Source organism: Bos indicus, chromosome 28 (assembly GCF_029378745.1).
Source record: "Bos indicus isolate NIAB-ARS_2022 breed Sahiwal x Tharparkar chromosome 28, NIAB-ARS_B.indTharparkar_mat_pri_1.0, whole genome shotgun sequence".
In the NCBI taxonomy this organism is placed as follows: domain Eukaryota; kingdom Metazoa; phylum Chordata; class Mammalia; order Artiodactyla; family Bovidae; genus Bos; species Bos indicus.
The window spans coordinates 2,767,257-2,791,806 of record NC_091787.1 but is presented as its reverse complement, the minus strand read 5'-3'; the positions used below and the strand labels follow the sequence as shown (position 1 = coordinate 2,791,806).

The window sequence follows — 24,550 nt, the reverse complement described above, 5'->3', positions numbered from 1 at the left end:
CATTCAGGTACAATCTAAATAAAATCTCTTGTGATCATACAGTGGAAGTGACAATAGATTCAAGGGATTAGATATGATAGAGTGCCTGAAGAACTGTGGATGGAAGTTCATAACATTTGTACAAGAGGCAGTGAAAAAACCACCACCAAGAAAAAGAAATGCAAAAAGAAAAAATGGCTGCCTGAGGAGGCCTTACAAATAGCTGAGAAAAGAAGAGAAGCAAAAGGCAAAGAAGAAAAGAAAAGAGATACCCATCTCAATGCAGAGTTCCAAAGAAGAGCAAGGAGAGATAAGAAAGACTTCCTCAATGATAAATGCAAAGAAATAGAGGAAAACAATAGAATGGGAAAGACTAGAGATCTCTTCAAGAAAATTAGAGACACAAAGGAAATTTTCATGCAAAGATGGGTACAATAAAGGACAGAAATGGTGTGTACATAACAGAAGCAGAAGATATTAAGAAGAGGTAGCAAGAATACACAGAAGCACTGTATAAAAAAGTCTTAATGACCCAGATAACCACGATGGTGTGATCACTCATCTAGGGACAGACATCCTGGAGTGTGAAGTCAAGTGGGCCTTAGGATGCATTACCAGTGGCGGTGATGGAATTCTAGCTAAGCTATTTCAAATCCTAAAAGATGATGCTGTGAAAGTGCTGCACTCAATATGCCAGCAAATTTGGAAAACTCAGCAGTGGCCACAGAACTGGAAAAGGTCAGTTTTCAGTCTAATCCCAAAGAGGAGCAATGTCAAAGGTTGTTCAGTCTACTGCACAATTGCACTCATTTCACATGCTAGCAAAGTAATGCTCAAAATTCTTCAAGCTAGGCTTCAACAGTATGTGAACTGAGAAATTCCAGGTGTACAAGCTGGATTTAGAAAAGGCAGAGGAATCAGAGATCAAATTGCCAACAGCATCTGTTAGATCATAGAAAAAGAAAGGGAATTGAAAGGTTTTGGTGAACCATGAAAGATGCTGGGATTCTTGGCTTCTGGAGGAGAAGAATTCAATCTGGGGCAAGTGACGAGGCTTGATTGCTCAGAGCTTTTGTGTAATAAAGTTTTATTAAACTATAAAAGAGATAGAGAAAGTTTCTGACATAGACATCAGAACAGGGCAGAAAGAGTGCCCCCCTGCTAATTTTTAGCCAGATGTTATATAGCTACTAGCAAGCTGTTAATTATAGAAAGGCGACGTCTCAAAACTCAGAGTGGCATGAGGCCCCTCACCCACAATATGCATTTTGAGATAACATTGGCACCAGGTGAGTCATCGCAGGCCATAAAATGGTTGACATGAATCTTGAAGAAAGGCAGGTTTCCAAGAAAATATAGAGTTTCATTAACATAGATTAGGAGAACGATATATGAGTAAAACATACTGGTTTGTCAAGTCGGTTCTGAGTCTTAGGCAGAACTGACTTGAAGGCAGAGTCTAGAGTAAATACATATTTCATTAGTATAGTTTAAGACAAACATTTCCATAAGAAAAATGCATTGGTTAGCACAAGGTTTGAGAAAAGTTAAGTTCAGGTGGAGCCAGGTGTCATCATGGCCACACAGAATTTTAAAAGAAGCCTCTTTTTAAACTTGTATAGAGAAGGGAAAAAAATCTAACACTTGTTTCCTCCTGTCACTTAAGAGAGAGATAAAAAAATGTCTGACACTTATAGCCTATTTCCTCCATTTGGAGATCCCTTGTCTTCCTGCCTGTTAGCTTCTCATTACAGAAATACATCTACTTCTGCTTCCTGGACTGCGATAAAACCTTTGACTGTGTGGATCGCAACAAATTATGGCAAATTCTTAAACCGATGGAAATACCAGACCACCTTACCTGCCTCTTGAGAAACCTGTATGCAGGACAAGAAGCAACAGTTAAAACTGGATGTGGAACAATGGACTGGTTCAAAATTTGGAAAGGACTTCATCAAAGCTGTATATTGTCACTCTGCTTATTTAATTTACATGCAGAGTTCAGTTCAGTTCAGTTCAGTTTAGTTGCTCAGTCCTATCCGACTCTTTGCGACCCCATGAATTGCAGCACGCCAGGCCTCCCTGTCCATCACCAACTCCCAGAGTTCACTCAAACTCATGTCCATCGAGTCGGTGATGCCATCCAGCCATCTCATCCTCTGTAGTCCCCTTCTCCTCCTGCCCCCAATCCCTCCCAGCATCAGAATCTTTTCCAATGAGTCAACTCTTCGCATGAGGTGGCCAAAGTACTGGAATTTCAGCTTTAGCATCATTCCTTCCAAAGAAATCCCAGGGCTGATCTCCTTCAGAATGGACTGGTTGGATCTCCTTGCAGTCCAAGGGACTCTCAAGAGTCTTCTCCAACACCACAGTTCAAAAGCATCAATTCTTCTGCGCTCAGCTTTCTTCACAGTCCAACTCTCACATCCATGCATGACTACTGGAAAAACCATAGCCTTAACTACATCATGTGAAATGCCAGGCTGGATTAAGCTCAAGGTGGAATCATGACTGCTGGGAGAAATATCAATAACCTCAGATATGCAGATGACATCACCCTTATGGCAGAAAACGAAGAAGAACTAGAAAGCCTCTTGATGAACGTGAAAGAGGAGAGTGAAAAAGCTGGCTTAAAACTCAACATTCAAAAAATGAAGATAATGGCATCCAGTCCCCTCACTTCATGCAAATAGATAGGGGAACAATGGAAACACTGACAGACTTGATTTTCTTGGGCTCCAAAATCACTTCAGATGGTGACTGCAGCCATGAAATTAAAAGACGCTTGCTCCTTGGAAGAAAAGCAATGACAAACTAGACAGCATATTAAAAAACAGAGACATTACCGACAAAGGTCCATATAGTCAAACCTATGGTTTTTCCAGTAGTCATGTATGGATGTGAGAGTTGGGACCATTAAGAAGGCTGAGTGCCAAAGAACTGATGCTTTTGAATTGTGGTGCTGGAGAAGACCCTCCAGAGTCCCTTGGACAGCAAGGAGATCAAACCAATCAATCCTTAAGGAAATCAATCCTGAATATTCATTGGAAGGACAGATGCTGAAGCTGAAGCTCCAATACTTTGACCACCTAATGGGAAGTACCGACTCATTGAAAAAGACCCTGATGGATGGAAAGGTTGAGGGCAGGAGGAGAAGAGGACAACAGAGAATGAGATGGTTGGACGGCATCACTGATGCAATGGACGTGAGTTTGAGCAAACTCCGGGATATAGCGAAGGACAGGGAAGCCTGGCATGCCGCAGCCTAGGGGGTCACAAAGAGTCGGACAGGACTGAGCGACTGAACAACCCCCCCAAGGCATCTGCTACAGCTGGCTAAGACACCACAGCATAGAATGCGCCGCGACAGCCCCGCCTCCTGCCCTGCCCCCTCCGTGAGCACCACCCCCACGCCCTACCCTGTGCAACCCGGGAATTGTAGTCCTACAGCCCTGCAAGCCACCGGCTGCAGCAGCTGAGACCACCGCTCCCAGAATGCGCAGCGAGGGCCCCCAGTCTTCCTTCCGCCTGGGCGGAGGGGGGTCCTGCCACGCAAAGAAGAGTGCGTTTTCTTCCCCAGCATCTCCTGCCTGCGGAGACAAAGCGAGGCGGCGAGCCCACGGTGGTTGGAGTCACCCTGCAGACAGGTACGTCTCCACGAGATGCTGGTGGTGAGACTGGATTTCTCGCTGACTAGCGAGCGGCTTGCACTTCCGGCAGCCAGCACAGCACAGCCTGGGGTTCCTGGAGCTCGGCCAGCTCAGCTGCCGCTCTGCGCGCTTCTAGGTCCGTGCCTTCTCCTTTGGTCCCCGCTCCGCCGCCAAGTGCAGTGAGGCTGGCGTGGGGAGCCTCCATGGTTACTCAGATCTTTACGGAGAACACGATGAAGCCCCACGCTGGGTGTCTGAAACAGTTAAGTTCAGTTTAAAACAGTACCTGGTACCTAGGGACCTGGAAATGCCTTCTGAAGGCCACCTTTTTCTCTCTCCCTCTGCTGCTGCTGCTAAGTCGCGTCAGTCGTGTCCGACTCTGTGCAACCCCATAGACGGCAACGCACCAGGCTCTCCCGTCCCTGGGATTCTCCAGGCAAGAACACTGGAGTGGGTTGCCATTTCCTTCTCCAATGCATGAAAGTGAAACTGAAGTCGCTCAGTCGTGTCCAACTCTTCGCGACCCCGTGGACTGCAGCCTACCAGGCTCCTCCGTCCACGGGATTTTCCAGGCAAGAGTACTGGAGTCTCTCTCTCTGGACTGCCGTAAATCTTCCCTCTGGACCCAACACCAGCTGGGCTGGGCATCTAGAAGTGAAAGTATTAGTCGCTCTTTGCGACCCCATGGACTGTAGCCCGCCATGCTCCTCTGTCCATGGAATTCTCCAGGCAAGAATACTGGAGTGGGTAGCCAGTGCCTTCTCCAGGAGAATCTTCCAAACGCAGGGCTGGAACCCGGATCTACCGCATTGCAGGCAGGTTCTTGACTGCCTGAGCCACCAAGGAAGTCTGTCAAAGCAGTCTTAATTGACAAAAAAAGGTATTAGATCACAGACTCTAGAGGAAAAGTCTAAGAGAGAGTATGAAGAGCCAGAATTTTTTTTTTTTAAAGTACTCAAAACTGGAAACATAACTGACCTGTATGTAGAAACCCAAAAGATTGTGGTAACAAAATGAATTTTTTAAAAACCTGAGCCAACAGTCTTGCTAATAATAAATTCATATCCTGTAAACAAAAGGGTATACTTAGTAAAAAGGACACGAATTTTACACATTACATTTCCAAGTCATAAGGCAATAAAGTTAGAAATAAGAGAAGTAGGGAATTTAATGATAAATTCCTCAAAAAATTTTCAGTATTTTTAAAAATAAATTAATTCCTGGGTCAGGGTGCAAGTCTAAAACACAGAATACCTATAAACATCTGTGCTTGCAAATATATCCTAATCTGATATATGCAGTGAAGGTGAAACGAGAAAGTTCTCTAACTCGGAAGCTCCCTGAATGCCCAGGTTCTGTGGGTTGAAGCTCTTGAGTGCCTCCTTATGAGTGGGAGCAGCAGGGAAGGAGGGCAGTGCTTGGAAATGGAGCTGATGCAGAAGCTGGTGGCAGAGGCCTCCCTCCTCCTCAGCCTGAACTTGCTTTCACAGTCCTCTCCATCACAGAGCCATGCTGCCACCACAAGTGGGCTGGTGTTGGCGGACAAGATCACAACTGCCCTGCAATAGCATGGGGTGGAAACTGGCAGCAGCAGCTGCAGTAGGGGAAGTTAACAGCCAGGAAGAATGTATGATCTACCCTGTGCAAGGACTTGTGACCCCAGAAGTTCTGGTGAGGACTCGGAGCCAGACTGCTTTGTCCCTCTTCTCCACCGTTCTTCCTGTGCCTGGTATGGAAATCCACAAACACATTAACAGTGCCCCTCTGTGGGCTGTGTCAGTACATGGACGTACATAGATGGAGGAGGGTTTTTAATTTATTTATTTAGTTGGGGCATGTGGGGTCTAGTTTCCTGATCAGGGATCGAACTCAGGCCCCCAACATTGGGAGCTAGGAATCTTAGCCACTGGACCTGGCATCCAGCTTGGATTGGGTGTGCATGTTAATTGGTTGTGCATGCTAATTGGCTACTGTTGCATGATAAACCACCCCAAAACCTAGTTAGCTCATGGTTGAACTCATGGTCAGCACAGTGAGCTTAGCTTAGCCGAGCCATTCGTTCATTTCACCTGGACACCAAGGTGAGTGTGTGGTCTGCTGCTTGTTGACTAGGGTGCTCTACTTCTGGGGTTGAGCTGGGTGCCACCTGGGCACCCGGATGTCATCCAGCAAGCTCATATGGGCTTGTTTTCATGGAGAGCAGGGATCCAGAGAAAAAGCAAAACATTCAAGATCTTTCCAGCCTAGGCCCAAAGCTGTCAGGGTCATACCTACTGCATTTTTCTGGCCAAAGCACATGAGACCAGCCTCAACCCAAGGTTGAAAGGACAGATTTCTGTCTCTCCATTTTTGGTTTCACTTTTTACAGAACCAGCTGTAAAATCACATTGCAAAGGGCATGGATATAGGTAGAAAACACACAATCACTGTTTTTTCAATTACTAACATCATACCTAAACAAACCTTTATATAAAGGTGCCGAGAGAAGTATTAATAAATTGTTGAAAAGCCCACAGAGCTATTAAACAGCTGGGATCCACTCCGTGTCACATCCACCTGATTCCACAGCAGTCATTGCCGGTAGACCACTCTTCTCCTGCAACTACCCCAGGGTCCTGAGGAGGCGGTGCTGCAACTGAACGAAGATTCCTCTGATTCTTCCCATCTAGTACTATTCAACATCAAAATAATGCCCTAAGTCCAATGCAGAAGAATTTGAATAATTTAGGGAAAGCTTTGAGTTTAAGAAATCAAGTCCAAAGGTATTTTTCATTTCTAACCATAGAAGACTTTTTAAAATATTAATACCTAAAATGCACTCCACATATTTGAAAATTCTTTTAATCACATTTTAATATTTCTAGACTATGTAAACCACAAATGGACTATGATCTACCTGTCAGTTAAAGAATATATTTTTCAAATTAAGAGATCTTCAGAAAATGCATTCCACCTGCTACATTTCATGAAATCAGCTGAGTAATGGAAGGGTTTTCTCCTTTCCTTTCTGCAAACCAATTTTCCAAGACAAAAAAAAGAAAAAAAAAAAAAGATATGATCCAGGAAGACTCACAGCTGACTTGTGGCAGTAACTATGCCAAAGCTTAAGAGGAGCCTAACAGCCATGGCTATACAAAAGGCCTAATTACAGATCAGCCCTGCAACCCCCATTCCAACAAGGCTGCTAAAAGGCTTCCCCAGTCCCCACAACCAGAGATATTACCGTGCTACCAGACAGGTGGGGGGCAGATGCAAAAATCTCTGTGCTCTCCCACCTCTCTAGACCCATCCATGCCAGGGTCACTATATAGAAGCCTGCTTTGGGGAAGCTGTCTCCTAAGGTGTCTGGTTACACGAGCCAGGGCTCTTGGTCTTATGTGCCTTCTAACAAACTAAGGGCACCCCAGCCAGAATCATGACTGCCCATCATGCCCTGCAATAGTGGGAGCCAATAGAAGAGTCACTTAAGGTCAACCGACTCACCTCTATGCCCTACCAACGCACCCGGCCCCTAAGCCAACCAACAAGCAAAGGATCTGGCCCCAAGTTGGCAGGCCCTTTACTCAAGCACTTGAATGTTCACTAAGGAGAGCAGGCCAGCAACTTAAGGAGCCATTCCAGGAAGCCACAGCCAGTGGAAGATGGCCAACCATAGCACGTGTGAGAGGCCGGGGCCAGAGGAGGTGTTGGGGGAGTGTGTGATTTCCTCAGTTCTGTGTCGTCACAACAAAACTTTGAAGCGACAGACCAGCGTTATAGCCCTTGGATGGGCCAGTGTTACAGCTCCGTGTTACACCTCAGTTTTATTTAGAAAACAAAGGAAAATATATCCTTGAGGCGTGAAGGCATGCCAACCCAAAAGATGTGAAGAGGAGAGAGAGACCCCTGGCCCTCTGACTCCTCTTTTTATGTGCTTTTCTCCTCCCCCTGGGCCTGCTCTATGTGAATTGGGCTACCCTTGAATGCTGTTTGTTCTACCTGAGGTTCTCACTCTGGTCCTCAGCCCTTCCTTTGTTCTATTTTCATGGGCTTTTCCCTTCCTTGTCTTTTAGCCACCACCATTCTGTACTCCTTTTTCCTATTCTAGCTACCTAACATTCCCCCCTCAAGAGATGGGAGGCCCAATTATTTGGAAATAGGGGTGTCGAGGTCTTTCTGGCTACTTGCTGCTGAACTGGGATGGTGAGGGGCATTGGGCCTCCCCCTCTTGCTAGTCTCAGGCCTCAGAGTCATTATAGTGGTGTCCATCTAAGGGTGAGTGATATTTTCTGTGGTCGGCTATAGTTTTATATATCCTTGTTGAACTGGCAATGGATGTTGTAGCTTGTTGACCTGGGCAGAGACAAAATGGGCTAGACAACTGATAATACATGGAGCAATCATAAGCAGCATCAATATGGTGATAACAAGGATTAGTAGGGGCATTCAGATCAGATCAGATCAGTCATGCAGTCATGTCCTACTCTTTGCGACCCCATGAATTGCAGCACACCAGGCCTCCCTGTCCATCACCAACTCCCAGAGTTCACTCAAACTCATGTCCATCGAGTCGGTGATGCCATCCAGCCATCTCATCCTCTGTAGTCCCCTTCTCCTCCTGCCCCCAATCCCTCCCAGCAACAGAATCTTTTCCAATGAGTCAACTCTTTGCATGAGGTGGCCAAAGTACTGGAGTTTCAGCTTTAGCATCATTCCTTCCAAAGAAATCCCAGGGCTGATCTCCTTCAGAATGGACTGGTTGGATCTCCTTGCAGTCCAAGGGACTCTCAAGAGTCTTCTCCAACACCACAGTTCAAAAGCATCAATTCTTTGGTGCTCAGCCTTCTTCACAGTCCAACTCTCACATCCATACATGACCACAGGAAAAATCATAGCCTTGACTAGACGAACCTTTGTTGGCAAAGTAATGTCTCTGCTTCTGAATATGCTATCTAGGTTGGTCATAACTTTCCTTCCAAGGAGTAAGCATCTTTTAATTTCATGGCTGCAGTCACCATCTGCAGTGATTTTGGAGCCCCAAAAAATAAAGTCTGACACTATTTCCACTGTTTCCCCATCTATTTCCCATGAAGTGGTGGGACCGGATGCTATGATCTTCGTTTTCTGAATGTTGAGCTTTAAGCCAACTTTTTCACTCTCCTCTTTCACTTTCATCAAGAGGCTCTTTAGTTCCTCTTAGCTTTCTGCCATAAGGGTGGTGTCATCTGCATATCTGAGGTTATTGATATTTCTCCCGGCAATCTTGATTCCAGCTTGTGTTTCTTCCAGTCCAGCATTTCTCATGATGTACTCTGCATATAAGTTAAATAAACAGGGTGACGATATACAGCCTTGACAAACTCCTTTTCCTATTTGGAACCAGTCTGTTGTTCCATGCCCAGTTCTAACTGTTGCTTCCTGACCTGCATACAAATTTCTCAAGAGGCAGATTAGGTGGTCTGGTATTCCCATCTCTTTCAGAATTGTCCACAGTTTATTGTGATCCACACAGTCAAAGGCTTTGGCATAATCAATAAAGCAGAAATAGATGTTTTTCTGGAACTCTCTTGCTTTTTCTATGATCCAGCAGATGTTGGAAATTTGATCTCTCATTCCTCTGCCTTTTCTAAAACCAGCTTGAACAGCACGAAATTCACTGTTCACATATTGCTGAAGCCTGGCTTGGAGAATTTTGAGCATTACTTTACTAGCGTGTGAGATGAGTGCAATTGTGCGGTAGTTTGAGCATTCTTTGGCATTGCCTTTCTTTGGGATTGGAATGAAAACTGACCTTTTCCAGTCCTGTGGCCACTGCTGAGTTTTCCAAATTTGCTGGCATATTGAGTGCAGCACTTTCACAGCATCATCTTTCAGGATTTGGAATAGCTCAACTGGAATTCCATCACCTCCACTAGCTTTGTTCGTAGTGATGCTTTCTAAGGCCCACTTGACTTCACATTCCAGGATGTCTGGCTTAGGTCAGTGATCACACCATTATGATTATCTGGGTTGTGAAGACCTTTTTTGTACAGTTCTTCTGTGTATTCTTGCCATCTCTTCTTAATATCTTCTGCTTCTGTTAGGTCCATACCATTCCACTTAGCTGCTAATAACTATTCGGGATTCCCTGGTGGCTCAGCTGGTAAAGAATCCATCTACAATGCAGGAGACCTGGGTTCGATCCCTGGGTTGGAAAAATCCCCTGGAGAAGGGAACGGCTACCCACTCTAGTATTCTGGCCTGTAGAATTCCATGGATTGTATAGTCCATGTGTTCACAGAGTTGTCCACAACTGAGTGACTTTTCACTATTCACTAATAACTGTTCAGCCTGAAATAAGAACTTTCAAAAATCTTTGGACACAGACGCTCTAACTTAATTCCCCTCTAGGGTAAATGTTTTGCATGTACTTTTAGGTTATATATACACAATAGGCGCAGAACTCTTTTATTATGTGTTTTATTTTCATATAAATTATCCTAGAAAAATTAAAATAGAAACACTAAATACAGTATTGCACATAGCAATCTCTGTTAAATGCCCCATTGTATCATTGAAGTTCATATACACATGGAGGGACTGAAGGAGACAGGAAGACGGCAGAACAGCAACCCGAGAGCCACTACCGTGTCTGTGCACATCAACTACAGACTGAAAGGTGAGGACAGTGTTTACATAAATAGCAACATAGTTACAATTCAGATTTTCTTTGTAAGTTGCTTCCATCATTGGTTTGCAATAGCAACAGATTCTCCCCTTTATTCATAGCCATACCCCAAGACATATCATTTTTATAAATCTATTAATGTTAGACAAAGCCATCACAATGCTTCAGGAGTGACTTAAAGAAAACCCCAATCAAGTCACAATACTCAGGCAGGTGGGTTTAATGAACAAGTCCTAGGTAGATATCCATCTAAAAGTTTCTCTCTTTTTTTTTTTTTTTGCCAACAGTTAGTCAAGTTTGGCAATTTTATGAGGATCATTTAAAAGCACTGTGTCATTTTCTTTGAGAAGGGCAATGGTAAAAGTTACAGAGAGGCACGATTTTGGTTTAATTGACCTTTTCTGCAGAGTGGCTTTATGTAGGTCCTAAAGGACATGGTTGATAAAGGCCCTCATTTAACTTAAAATTATGATTCCTGCCTATATTAAGGAGAAGGCAATGGCACCCCACTCCAGTACTCTTGCCTGGAAAATCCCATGGACGGAGGAGCCTGGAAGGCTGCAGTCCATGGGGTCGCTGAGGGTCGGACAGGACTGAGCGACTTCACTTTCACTTTTCACTTTCATGCATTGGAGAGGGAAATGGCAATCCACTCCAGCATTCTTGCCTGGAGAGTCCCAGGGATGGGGGAGCCTGGTGGGCTGCCATCTATGGGGTTGCACAGAGTCGGACATGACTGAAGTGACTTAGCAGTAGCAGCCTATATTAAATGATGTATAGAAAGGGTTTTCCTTTTGATATATTTTTTTTCTATTCATTGTGTGATGAGTAAAAAAAAAAATGATAATCTTCTTTCACAAATATATAGTTACAGAGACCAACCCAAGAGCTGGGAAAGCCTTATCTATGACATATATAAATGGTACCTCAATTTTAAAATAGAAAATTTATATGTAGATGTGAAACTGATACAAACAAGTCACTAGAAATAACATGTTAACCATAAATCTAAATGCAGTGACGTGGAGTACTGGTCATCAGGAGAAAGAATGTTTCTCTGTAACAGGGAATATTCTCACAACAGTAAGTTGGAGGTTACTGTTTCACATATTCAGAATTAATGCAGATACTGCCTCTTATACATACTGTTTTGGTCTTGGTAAAATACCATAAACTTTTACAAAAAGAAAAGATGTCACATTCTCCACTGGTCTACTGCTTTTGCATTTTTATATGAGTACAGTGTAGAATTCAACAACCAGTAAACTGTCTGGAAAACATAAAGATTATGCAAGAGGCCAAGAAGAAACATGATCAAAATGATGAGTTTCCTTCCTGCCCTCAGGCCGGCTGAATTCTGTGGAAGCGGCTGCAGTTACTCATTTTTGTTTTGCTTTTCACTGGTCAGGTTTTCATGCTTATTTTTGCTTTCTGAAATAAATTCATCAGATAAGAGAAATAGTTAGAAGGCATAACTTTAAAGAATGTATGGAGTTTAGAATAACATTTTCATTTGGATCAAATTCTTTGAGAAAAGGTTAAAGATCCACAAGCTCATAAATGAAAAAAGATATAAGTAAAATCTATTTATCTCAGAATTGTCACTAATGTTTTTGAGGGAAAAAAGGGTTTAAAAATTTAGCTTCTAATCGATGTGAAGAAGTATCAGCTCACCTTTCTCATTTTCAGTCTTATGTACAAACACATAAATATGAAAATTCAACCTTCATCTCATTGTTAATGTAATTTAATTCTCTTCTATGACTCAGATGGTAAAGAATCTGTCCACAATGTAGGAGACCCAGGTTCAATCCCTGGGTCGGGAAGATCTCCTGGAGAATGGAATGGCGACCCATTCCAGTATTCTTGCCTTGGGAATTCCATGGGCAGAGGAACTTGGCAGCCTGTAGTCTATGGGGTTGCAAAGAGCCAAACACAACTGAGGGACTAACACACTTTCATCTCATTCTTAATGTGATTTAATTCTCTGCTATCCTTATAACAGCATAACTGTGGTTAGTAAATAACTATTCCTTCTCATTCTATACATGTACTGGAAGATTTACTTTCATCAAAAAGACAGAACATAAACCAAACCATAATATCATACTTGTTGTTCAATAAGATTTTGATACAGAGAAACAGAAGGGAAAATATCTTTTAAATGCAGATATAATTTCTAACTTTTTCTAAATAAAGCTATTTAATTGTGGCCCAATTTTGGTTATTTGAGTATCTTCCATTTACACTATATTAGACTAATTCAAAATGCTATTTTAAAGTCTAACCCAACTTTTCATTTAAAATAGCATTTACTTGCTCTGTAGTGCCAAGTGATAATCCCTCAAACATTCAACAAAACATAAGACAGCATCACGAGGACTCATCATGTCCACCAAACCCTTCCCTTCCTGGTGCACAACCTGGTGTTTTATTTTGAAGGAAGAAACGAGCAAAGAGGGAAGAGCTTGGCTTGTTACGCTTGGCTGTGGGCTGACAGCTGCTGGTAGCCCCTGTGCAGCCTGAGCCCCTGGTCTGAGCAAAGAACATGCTGCACCTGCACTCCCTGTGCTAGGCCCCAAGGGTGCTCATGGGATTACAACAGCTGTGCTGTGACCCATGTATGACGAGGAGAGTGAAAGATGGCCCCAACTCCACCAGCAGCCCCCACATATATGCACCCCCTCAGTGGACCCATCTTGATGGTTAGGCTTTGAATGCTGAACACCGAGATTCTTTTAGCCTCTGGTACCTGATTACAGGCAGAAGGAAAAGGAGATTCTCTAAGTTGGAAGCTCACTATTTGTTCAAACTTAAGAGGAAGATGATTAAAATGTTATTAGGTGGATTTGTATATTCTGAGAAAAGAGTGTTTAAAAGCCAGAGAAAACCACAAATCAAAAAACAGAATAAATACTTACAATTCCAGAGTCATGTCTTGGTTTTATTTTATAGAGTGACTTTCCCTTTTTCTGCCTACACACCTCTTCAGCTTCTTTTACTCTGGATGGGGAGAAAACACATGATATAAACAAAGACTTACAAAGATCACTACAGTCCATCTATAGTAGGTGAGCAAGTATCATGAAGGATTTGATTTATTAGAGAAAAATAATACCACATACACAGGAATGTTACCTGATACTTGATTTAAAAACATAATAGAGCCAGAGGTGAATTCATCCAGTGGCTCTTAACTTGGAATCAAAGAAGGTCGAATGGAATAGGACACAAGCACGTTTATATTTTTAGGCATACTAAAGGAGTCTTACACACAGGAAAATAAAGAAAAATCCCTCATATTCAGGTGAGGTGCTGAGATTGGCTCCATTACATAAAAGGGGATGGCACTACCATATAAATCAGAAGCATTAGTGAAATAAGCAGCATCATATAAGAACTCATATGTTTATTTAAAATGATCTCAGATTCAGTTTCCACATTATGTTTCCCCAGGCATGGAAATCTATACAATGAATACTTGGGACCGTTTTTTCTTTTTTAATTGAGCATCATCAAGCATGGGGACCAGTCATTTGAAAACAGAAAATAGAGACTGAGCAGTAATGTTTGAACTCATCTAGGATTTCCTTTTAAACACATGCTCCAAGGAAAACAGTATTGAATTTACCAGAGGAACAGTTAAAAGAGGACATCACTGGAAGGGAGGTTGCACAGCAGGTCGCCCTGCTGTCTGATGCTGGGGTAGCATCTGCTCGCTTGGCCTCCTGTGTCCCTCGGGGAGGACAAGGGCTCAAGAACGCAGAAGAGTATCACTACTAGGACTGCCCGGAGCTGCTGCAAACATCCAGAAAGCTTCACTTTAAGAGTCCTTTAGAGGGCTTCCCTGGTGACCCAGGGGCCGCTCCCAGTGCAGGGGCCCGGGTTCCATCTCTGGGCCGTGAGCTAGATCCCGTACACTGCAAGTAAGAGTCTGCATGCCACAGGTAAGATCCCATGTGCGGCAACTAAGACCTAGTCCAGCTAAAAAAAAAAAGGCACTAAAAGTTCTTATAAAATGCTATACAATGTTATGAATGACTGCTTCTACTAAGCAAATAGTAAGGAATATGTGTGTTAGTTGCTCAGTTGTGTCCGACTCTTTGTGACTCCATGGACTACAGCCTTCCAAGTTCCTCTGTCCATGGAATTCTCTAGGCAAGAATACTGGATTAGGTTGCCATTCCCTTCTCCAGGGGATCTTCTCAACCCAGGGATTGAACCCAGGTCTCCTGCATTGCAGACAGATTCTTTACCGCCTGAGCCACCAGGAAAGCCCAAGAAATATGTAGACTGGAATTCTATTAATAAAAACAGGTGCCATTAGAAAGAAAATAACCTACTAGGTTAATTTATTTTCATTATTGTGATTCTCCTTGGGAATTAAAAAGACTGCTTCTGAGAAACTGACAAAGCTGTGATTTATCTTAATAAAAGACTTCTTATGGAGATCTTGAAACCTGTTTCCTGAAAGAAATGAGTTATAAATATATTTCTTAAGCCTGATGGCAAAGTTTCTAATGACAGAATTCATCTCCTATGCAGCTGAATGAATCCCTGTTTTTAAACAACAGAATGAAACAATTCGTTGAGTGCAGCAGCTATGAGGTTACTGTTACAGCTCACAGTAAGGCACGATGGATCAAACTAATTCTTTTTGCTTTTTTTTCCCTACAGTTAGTGAAAATCCAGTAAATCCTCTCTTAAATTTACTTAGAACTCTTTAAGGCATTTTGTAATATTAAAAAAAAAAATGTACTTCACAAGTATTTAGACCACCAAAGCATCTTAATTTTCTTACTATCTTATTTTCTAAGTATCACAGAAAGCCCAGTCTAATACAAACATTTTAAGTTTTACACAGAAAACAAGTGTGGCCATTCCTACAGCAGGAGAACTAGAGAGTGTGGTCAGGATGCCTGAGTCGGTGCAGGGCTGAGGGCCCTGAAACCCAGGCAAGAGTCACAGGTGTGCACAGATGCCAAGGATGTTGCTCCAGCTCAGGATTCAGGGCAGTTGTGCCCCGAGGGCTTTCAAAGAGAAATCTTAGTTTTCCATACTTCCCTTAGAAGGGGAAATGGGGCTGAGAACAAGGACTCTGTACGGAATAACCTGGGAGTGCTGCAGGGGACCCTGTTGCCCTAGGACTCCCCACCGAGGCCAGAGCTTCCTCCACCCTACTGGTTCAGGCTCTGGATATGAACGTGACTAATGGGGCAAGTGGTTCCTGTGTCCCTAGACTCTTGGCTGCACACACGGCTGAGCTAGGAGCTGGGCCCTGGGCACCAGAAAGCAGAGAGGATTCTCAAAGTCAGGTGCAGAGGAATTTCGGAAAAGCAGCTCCCGGGCCAGGTGGCTCTGTTCCAGGTTAGTCTCCCTGGGATGTACTTGCTTGGAAGCAGGAGATGTGGGCACTTGTGGGCAGCTCTGCGAGCAGGCCTATCTATCCTAAACCTCCTAGCAAATGCTGCTCCCAAATGCCAGTTCTCTTTCAACAAAACTCTGACAATGACAAGAATTTCCCCCCACACTTTAGGCAGGAAAAAAGAACGTGTCCCTGGAGGTGAGCTGGCAGAAGTAAGAGGAAAAATACTGAGGGAAGCGGGGATGGAGAGGCCCCAGTCCCCTCCTGCTCAGGCCTTCCTCCAGGCACTGGAGATAGTCCATGAGCTCCAAGTGCGAGCCTGCTGATAACCCCCATCCCTTCTGCCTCACCCCTCAGTCAATGATTCCTAAAATTTCTTAAACTGAGTAGGAAAGAGAAGTTCATTACATAACTAGGTACTAAGTCAAAAGGCACAGTGGTGATAACATTTCAAATAACAAACAAAAATGACCTACAGGTCCAATTTGGAAAGGAGAAGGGGATAGGACCTCCTTCACAAAGGGATTCCCTGATAGCTCAGTTGATAAAGAATCCGCCTGCAATGCAAGAGAACCTGGTTTGATTCCTGGGTCGAGAAGATCCCCTGGAGAAGGGAAAGGCTACCCACTCCACTATTCTGGCCTGGAAAATTCCATGGACTAGTCCCTGGGTCTCAAGGAGTCTGACAGGACTGAGTGACTTTCACTTCACTTCACAAATGGAGAAAGCAGCCTGCTGAGCAGGGAAGAAGCCGGGGTTTGGCACTTGAGTTTAACTTCCAGTGAGGATGGGGATGGGGGTCTGTGGATGGTGCGCAGAGGTATAAGTCTTGGAAGATTTATGAAGATGATTTCTTTCTAATATGGCTGTTGTGCCCTTGATTAAGTGAAAAGTGAAAGTGAAGTCACTCAGTCGTACTGGACTCTTTGTGACCCCATGGACTGTAGCCTATCAGGATTCTCTGTCCATGGGATTTTCCAGGGAAGAGTGCCTGCAGTGGATTGCTACTTACCTTCTCCAGGGGATCGTCCCAACCCAGGAATCGAACCCGGGTCTCTCGCATTGCGGGCAGATGCTTTACTGTCTGAGCCACCAGAGAAGTCACAATTAAGAATATTCCTTAATCAAGACTTTACCTTGTTAGTCTCCCAACAGAAACAAAGGCCATAGATACACTGCTGTTGTCGTTCAATTGAAAGGGAAGGGAGCCACTCCTCTAACACCAAGCAGTAATAATCCAGTCTAAGTGAGTGTCCCAGGAGCCCGGTTCGAGCATCAGGTCGGGAGCAGAAAAGAGTCTTCCACCCACGGGCTGAGAGCAGTGCTCTCCTTCCCCACCAGCTTAGCAGAGTCACCTGGACTGTTCGGTCTAAAAAATAATGCTAGCTTTCCTTCTTTCTAGTCTCTCCACTTTTTGTGATGCTGTTTTTTCAAAACCACTGGAAGTGATGAGAGAAGAGTTTTCAGTATCACATGGTTTGTTTTTGTTCATATTATCTTTGTTTAGGTTGCTGACTAGAAGTTGCAGTTCTTAGAATTAGCCTACCAAAGATGTCATCTGAAAAAATTTTACTTCCTTTTATAGTTCTCTATTGGCAGCCTATTAATTTCAGTGAAAATATTTTAATCCGAAAGAGCGGGGAGGGGCTCTGGACGGAGGCTGGGTTGGGGCGGGGGTGGGACTCCAGGAGTCAAGCAGGTATAGACTCCTAGTGGACTGAGTCCTGGCTCGGCCTGTCCTTCTTTATAACCGCAATGATCACACACCCATACACCCACAAACATCCTGAAGATACAGTGGAAACAATCAACCACAATATTTCTTATGACTACAGGTGAAAAGAACTTAAGTGTTGTCAGGGACATATTTCTGAATTTGAGTTGGATTTCTGAACTTTAACGCTGACAGTCTGACTCAGCGAGAAAAGCAACCATATCTGCGTGTCCAGGGGTGACGACGCAGTTAGAACAGCTCACAGCGACTTCGACTCTTCTGACCAGACTTCACAGGAGCCCCAGAACTCTGCGGGACAGGTCTGTGGGACCTGCCTTAGGAGGCCGGGCTGGCAGAAGGCATCTCTGTGCAGCCCGCACCACACACGCCACTTAGTGTGCAGAGCACAAGAGGAGTCTGCCACTTAGTCAACAAGACCCGCTCAACTTAAGATTCCATGACAGTTAGATATATATGTTTTGTGCTTATGCTCTGAAAGCTGCAAATATATTCTTCTCACGAGTGTAAGGCCAATAAGCAGAGATGATGTACATGAGCATTTCCTGAAACTGTTATTGTGGAGAAGAGGTGAGTCCAAAGAGATGGATCATTTCTTCATAAGAAAACACATTCAAGTTGTCAAGTTAATCCCCTAGATTCAGGATCTCTTTGATAACTGTCCAATGTCCTATAAATGTAGGGCATTATATGGATGAGCTACCGCAGGAAGAAATAGCTGTTTCTTAAGGTTTGGAAAGGCTGTAGATAAGGAAAGATGGGTCCAGAGGACAAGGCTGTGCATTTACTTCAAGGCAAAGGAAACAAAAATATCACACACACACACTCACACACACACTCACATACATCTCAGAATAACCTCCTGAGGTACATATTGTTGTTACCCAACTTTAACCATGAAGAAACTGAAACTTAAAATGGTCAAATTACTCACTCATGGTCAGAGTGAGTGGCAGATCCAGCCAGACACAGACAACACCTCCTTAGTCCAAGCTGTAAGCCTCACTCTGAATGGCCTCCTCACAAGGCAAATGCACAGGACGATGAAAAACACCGCCACCAAAGTCTTCCTCTAGTTATTAACATGAACATAGTTATTTACACTTATGCATTTATATTTACCATATATTTACATTCATTATAGTAATTTATATTTATTATTTGCTTTTATTTCTGTTTATTTAGAAGTATTTGATTCTGAAAGGCTGAATCTCCTAGAACTCTGAATATATAAAATGTGGCAGGTTAAAATAGTTTTTGATAAAAGAAAGTACCTAGAAAAATGGTTGCGTGTGTTTTACCAGATTCTGGAGATTCCAGGTTCAATCTCTGGGTCTCCCACATTGCAGGCAGATTCTTTACTGTCTGAGCCACTAGGGAAGCCTGATCGTGGAGAGGAGTAGTCTAACCAGACAAATTCTGAACCCTATTCAAGGAAACATATTAATGGAAACACAATGGGCTACAGTGTTCATTTTTGAAAAGGGAAAGCATATAAGATCATCCAGAGAAAACAAAACTACAACCACATTTTCTTGATTCTAATATATGGGAAGAATTCTTGATGTGGCTGTCTATAAAAGGGATGTGAACTGTAGTTAGTAAAAAGGCAAAAATACAGAAGACAGAAACTTTTCTATTAGGCTTTTTGTTTGTTTACACAAATCTTCACTATAAACAGACGAATTTTTAAGCTTTAACTCAGTGAAGGCATTTGTGAGGAGAGGCAAGTCAGCACACACTTGGAGTGTAGTGCTCTTGCTTTTCGGTGATGTAACCTGACAGAGGGCTACAGCTCTGAGAAACCTACAAGGACAGTGAGCACATTTCCCCTGTTATCTCAGATCATAGTGGTCTTACCCAAATGGCAGCCAGTAGGTGCTCAGAGTCTCTGACAAGTGTTGAAAATGCTGACATTCTGTGCTGCTGAACATGGGAGGTGCATCTATTTTAGAGACTAGATGATTAAACAGTAAGGTTCACACTCCATTGTGTAAATAACACCCTGAATTATATTCTGTCAAACCAGATCATCTTCTCCTGTTCTTCCATAAGAAATTTACTGTGGTCTCAGAAAGTTCAGAAATCTGGAAGATGCCATTTAGAACTTTTAAAAATGCTTGGATGATACATTTTAAACATTCACTGAAAATAGGAATATTTGTATTCATAAACATGTTGGGACTTTAAAGCCCTGATAACATAGTTTTCATGGTTAATTTAAAATCTCCTGGGACTTCCCTGGTGATCCAGTGGTTAAGAATCTGCCTGTCAACACAGGGGACATGGGTTGGATCCTTGGTTTGGGAAGACACCACATGCCAATGAGCAACTAAGCCCATGCACCACAACTACTGAGCCCACAGGCTCTAGAGCCTGCGAGCTACAGCTGCTGAAGCCTGCACACCCTGGAGCCTGTGCTCTGCAACGAGAAGCCACTGCAATGAGAAGCCCGGGTACCACGGAAGAGTTGCCCCCGCTCACTACAACTAGAGAAAGACTGAGCACAGTAACCAAGACCCAGGCCAGCCAAAAAACAAAAACAAACCTCTCATTAAAAAAAAAAAAAAAAAAAAGAGCTTGCTTTTCTCATGGCTTTTGTAGTGTCGTTGTTCAGTCGCTCAGTCATGCCCAACTCTTTATGACCCCATGGACTACAGCACGCCAAGCTTCTCTGTTCTTTACCATCTCCCAGAGTTTGCTCAAATTCATGTCCATTGAGTCAGGGATGCCATCCAGCCATCTCATCCTCTGTCATCTCCTTCTCCTGTCTTCAATCTTCCCCACCATCAGGGTCTTTTCCAATGAGTTGGCTCTTCTCATCAGGTGGCCAAAGTATTGGAGCTTCAGCTTCAACATCAGTCCTTCCAATGAATATTCTGGGTTGATTTCCTTTAGGATTGACTGCTTTGATCTCCTTGTGTCCAAGGAACTCTCAAGAGTCTTCCCTAGCACCATAGTTTGAAAGCATTAATTCTTTCATGCTCAGCCTTCTTTATGGTCCAACTCTCACATCCATACATGACTACGAAAAAACCATAGCTTTGACTATACGGACTTTTGTCGGCAAAGTGATATCTCTGCCTAGGTTTGTCATAGCTTTTCTTCCAATGAGCAAGCATCTTTTAATTTCATGGCTGCAGTCACCATCTGCATTGATATTGGAGCCCAAGAAAATTGGAATTCTCCAGGCAAGAATACTGGAGTGAGTAGCTACTCCCTTCTCCAGGTGATCTTCCCAACCCAGGGATGGAACCCAGGTCTCCTGCATTGCATGAAGATTATTTCCTGTTTGAGCCACAAGGGAAGCCCCCAAGGACTATTAGACATAGGCATAGACTATAAACATAGAGAGTTTATCACGTTTCCTCCCGTGACACTCAAAAGAGAGTACAGCAGAGCTATTTATACCACAGTGGTTTGGAATTATGTGCGAGAAAGATGTAGGCAATACAAGGCAGGAGCACATCTAGGAAATATACATATTAAGGGAGGACAAAACCACAGTTTATTCCTCTACTGGATTATTCCTTTCAGGCTAAAAATATGCTGTTGATTCCTCCATAAAAAAAAAAAAAAATCCTTCACTCCTTCCCCCTCCAGCAAGACCTTCTTTCTCTGCTGACCTCCAAGTGTACTGGCTCCTCCAGAAAGCCACCCATCATCCTCTTCTCCTGCATCCATCTAACCAGGCGTCTGTCACTGACTACCTAATGGTGCCTGTCCTTGTGAAGACACCGATTCCTCCTGCTCCTGCAAGCACCACAGCATGCCAAGTGGCTCTGGTTTAACCCGCTTCTTCTGGAGCCTCTTCCACATGGTCCACCAGGCTCCACGATCTGGCCCAGTACCCCTCTGTGCAGTCGTCTTCCACCTCTTTTCTCCTGCTCACTCTGTTCAGGATGCTCACTGCATCTGCCTCCCTCAGGCTTTGCACTTGCCACTCTCCCTGGCTGGAATGTTCTATCTCCATAGCCCCTGCTTTATTCCTTCACTTCCTTCAAGTCCCTGCTTACCCATCACTTCTCACAGAACACTGTCTGACAGGCCCACATATACTGCTGTACCTCCTTCAACTCTCTCTTCCCTTTGCCCTGAGCCCCCAAAGGATAGGGCAGGCTTCTTTCCTCACTGAGCACTAACACAGGACACCTTCATTCCCCTCTGAGCCTTAGTTTTCATGTTGTCAAGTGTAGCCTCTGGACAACACGATGGCTCATGCTGGGAGAGTGCCACCTGCCCTTTGAGTAAATGCAGAGTGGCCAGGGCTTGGTGGGGGAGGAGGGGAGAAAGCTGGTGGATTATCCAGAGAATGTCAACATTGCTGAGTAAGATAAAATGGCAGATGAAACTGATTAAAGTTTTTAAACTTAGAAAGATACTCAAAGTATCGGGGATCCTGGATGTTTTATTACTGATTTTAATAAACAAACAAACAAAAAAAACACCCAGAAGCAAAATAAATCAAAATAGAATGAAATAAAATGCTCATGGGCTTCACATAAGACAACATTCAGAAAGAGCAAGCATGAGTTGGTGCACTCACCATGGAGAACAGTATGGAGATTCCTCAGAAAAACAGAGGTACCAGAAGATCCAGCAATCCCACTCCTGGACACAGATTCAGAGAAAACTGTAATTCAAAAAGATACATGCACCCCAATGTGCACCCCAACAGCAGCACTACTTACAATAGTCAAGACATGGAAACAACCTAAATGCCCACAGACAGATGAATGGGGAAAGAAGATGTGGTACATATATATTCAATACAATGGAATTTTACCATTCTCTAGGTCCATCTCGGAGAAGGAAATGGCACCCCACTCCAGTACTCTTGCCTGGAAAATCCCATGGACGGAGGAGCCTGGTAGGCTGCAGTCCATGGGGTCGCTGAGGGCCAGACATGACTGAGTGACTTCACTTTCACTTTTCACTTTCGTGCATTGGAGAAGGAAATGGCAACCCACTTCAGTGTTCTTGCCTGGAGAATCCCAGGGATGGGGGAGCCTGGTAGGCTGCCGTCCATGGGGTCACACAGAGTCTGACACGACTGAAGTGACTTAGCAGCAGCAGCAGCAGGTCCATCTAGGAACATGGATGGGTGAATCCAGGGATGGGTGAATCCATACTAAGTGAAGTAAGTCAGATGGAGAAAGACAAATATCATATGATATCACTTATATGTGGAATCTAAAATAAGACTCAAGTGAACTTATATATGAAACAGAAATAGAGTTACATAGAGAACAGACTTGTGGTTGCCAAGAAGGAGGGGGCTGGAGGAGGGATGGAGTGGGAGGTTGGGACTAGCAGATGCAAACTATTATATATAGAATGGAAAAACAAGGTCCTACCATGTAGCACAGAGAACTGTATAGCACTGAGAATATATATCTCAGGATATATATTCAATATCTTGAGATAAATCATAGTGGATATATGTATGACTGAATTACTTTGCTGTACAGCAGAAATTAGTACATTATAAATCAGCTATACTTCAATTAAAAATTTAAAAATTAAAGAAGAGGAAGCAGACAAAAGCATCCAAATTTGAGTTTGATATGGAATTCTAATATGCAGATAAGAAATATTATGCATGTATAATAACTTTGATGATGGTGATGACAACCATGATGCTAATGATCTAAAGGTCCTTTTAAGGAGGAAAAAATTATAAACAAGAGCTTTCCACAGAAACTAAGGGGAGCCTAGACTGGAGGGCACTTATTTGCCATGATGGCTGTTCATCTGGACAGCTGAATAGACTAGCAATGCCCTTGTCCAAGGCCATGCTGTGCTCCCACGGCCAGTTCCACAGCACCAGGATGGCCAGTCCTCACTGAGGGCCCACTGGATAGGAAGCACCATGTAAAAGGTCTGTGCTTGCCTCAGGAAATGTCTGCTTTCTTCTCAAGGGCTCAGACTTCCTCTCCTGACCTAGCAGTTGCCCGTGGTTCACGTTTCTAAGCCTGTTTAAGATAAGTAGAAGCAAAGATCTTGAGCAGCGACCTGGTCGGGGCCCATGGGGAGGGGTCCTAAGTGAAGATTCAGAGGCCAGGCAAGGGCCCAGGGGGCGGTAGATGGGGACATTCTGGTGAGAGGGTGGAGGCCCACCAAAGCAGAAGCGAGAGATGGGGCTTTACCCCAGGGCCAAGGCGAACACATTTCTTCCCCCTTTTATCTATTGTAACCATTATCATAGCCACTCTTTGTTCCTAAGGATTTTTTTTTTTATTTGGACAGAGGTAATTTATTTTTTTTCAATTAAAAATAATTTTTTCTTTTATTATTATTATTTTTTTACAGTCATGTCACAATTTTTTTTTTTTACTTTACAATATTGTATTGGTTTTGCCATACATCAACATGAATCTGCCACGAGTGTACACGTGTTCCCCATTCTGAACCCCCCTCCCACCTCCCTCCCCATACCATCCCTCTGGGATTCCTTCTCCATTAGAACTACAGATTGAGAAAACTTAGACAATCTGACTCCTCTCATGGAGATTATGTCTGAAAAAAGTTTATTTGGAATAGATGGCTCATTTCAGATCACATACACACATATTACCTATTTTGTGAATGTGTGTGTTTTAAGATTTCCTGAATCTAAAGTTTATACAGAGAAATACTGCTCATTTCATCCCTACAGAGTCATTATTTAAATAGGTGGAGATCTTTTAAATTTTGGAATAAACTCTGCTACTTGTTTTCCTACAAATTTGTGCCAGCAGATGTATCTCTCAAATTTTGATTTAGCTCATTTAGTCATATTAGTAGTTGAAAGACTTGGTTTCCTTGAGTATATCTCCTGAGCACAGGGGGAAATGGCCAGGAGTGGACCAGGCAGGAAGGAAAGTAACCAACATACAATTTCAAAACTGTGACCAGCCTGAACAGATTGCTGAGGACAGGTGGGATGTTCAATTGTGGCCCACCATTAGGCCTAGTGGCTAATGTGAGAAATTCTATTTACTTGCTTTTTTTAAAAAATAGCTTTATTAAGATATCATTAACATATTATTAAATGTCCACTTAAAGTGGACAGCTCATGGGACTGAACAGGGAATTCCCTGGTAGTCTAAGGGTTAGGACTCAGTGGTGTCACTGCTGAGGGATTGTCAAGGATGAGGGGACTAAGACCCCACAAGCCACATGATGTGGCCAAAAAG

At 43.4% G+C, this 24,550-nt stretch overlaps 1 long non-coding RNA gene across 1 annotated transcript; it reads left to right on the top strand.

Annotated features, from left to right (window-relative positions):
* Positions 1 to 3,432: 3,432 nt before the first annotated feature.
* LOC139180434 (uncharacterized) lies at positions 3,433 to 13,205 on the top strand. Its single transcript, XR_011564694.1, has 2 exons — positions 3,433 to 3,626; positions 10,168 to 13,205. It is a non-coding gene; the product is annotated as an uncharacterized lncRNA (long non-coding RNA).
* The last annotated feature ends 11,345 nt before the right edge of the window (positions 13,206 to 24,550 follow it).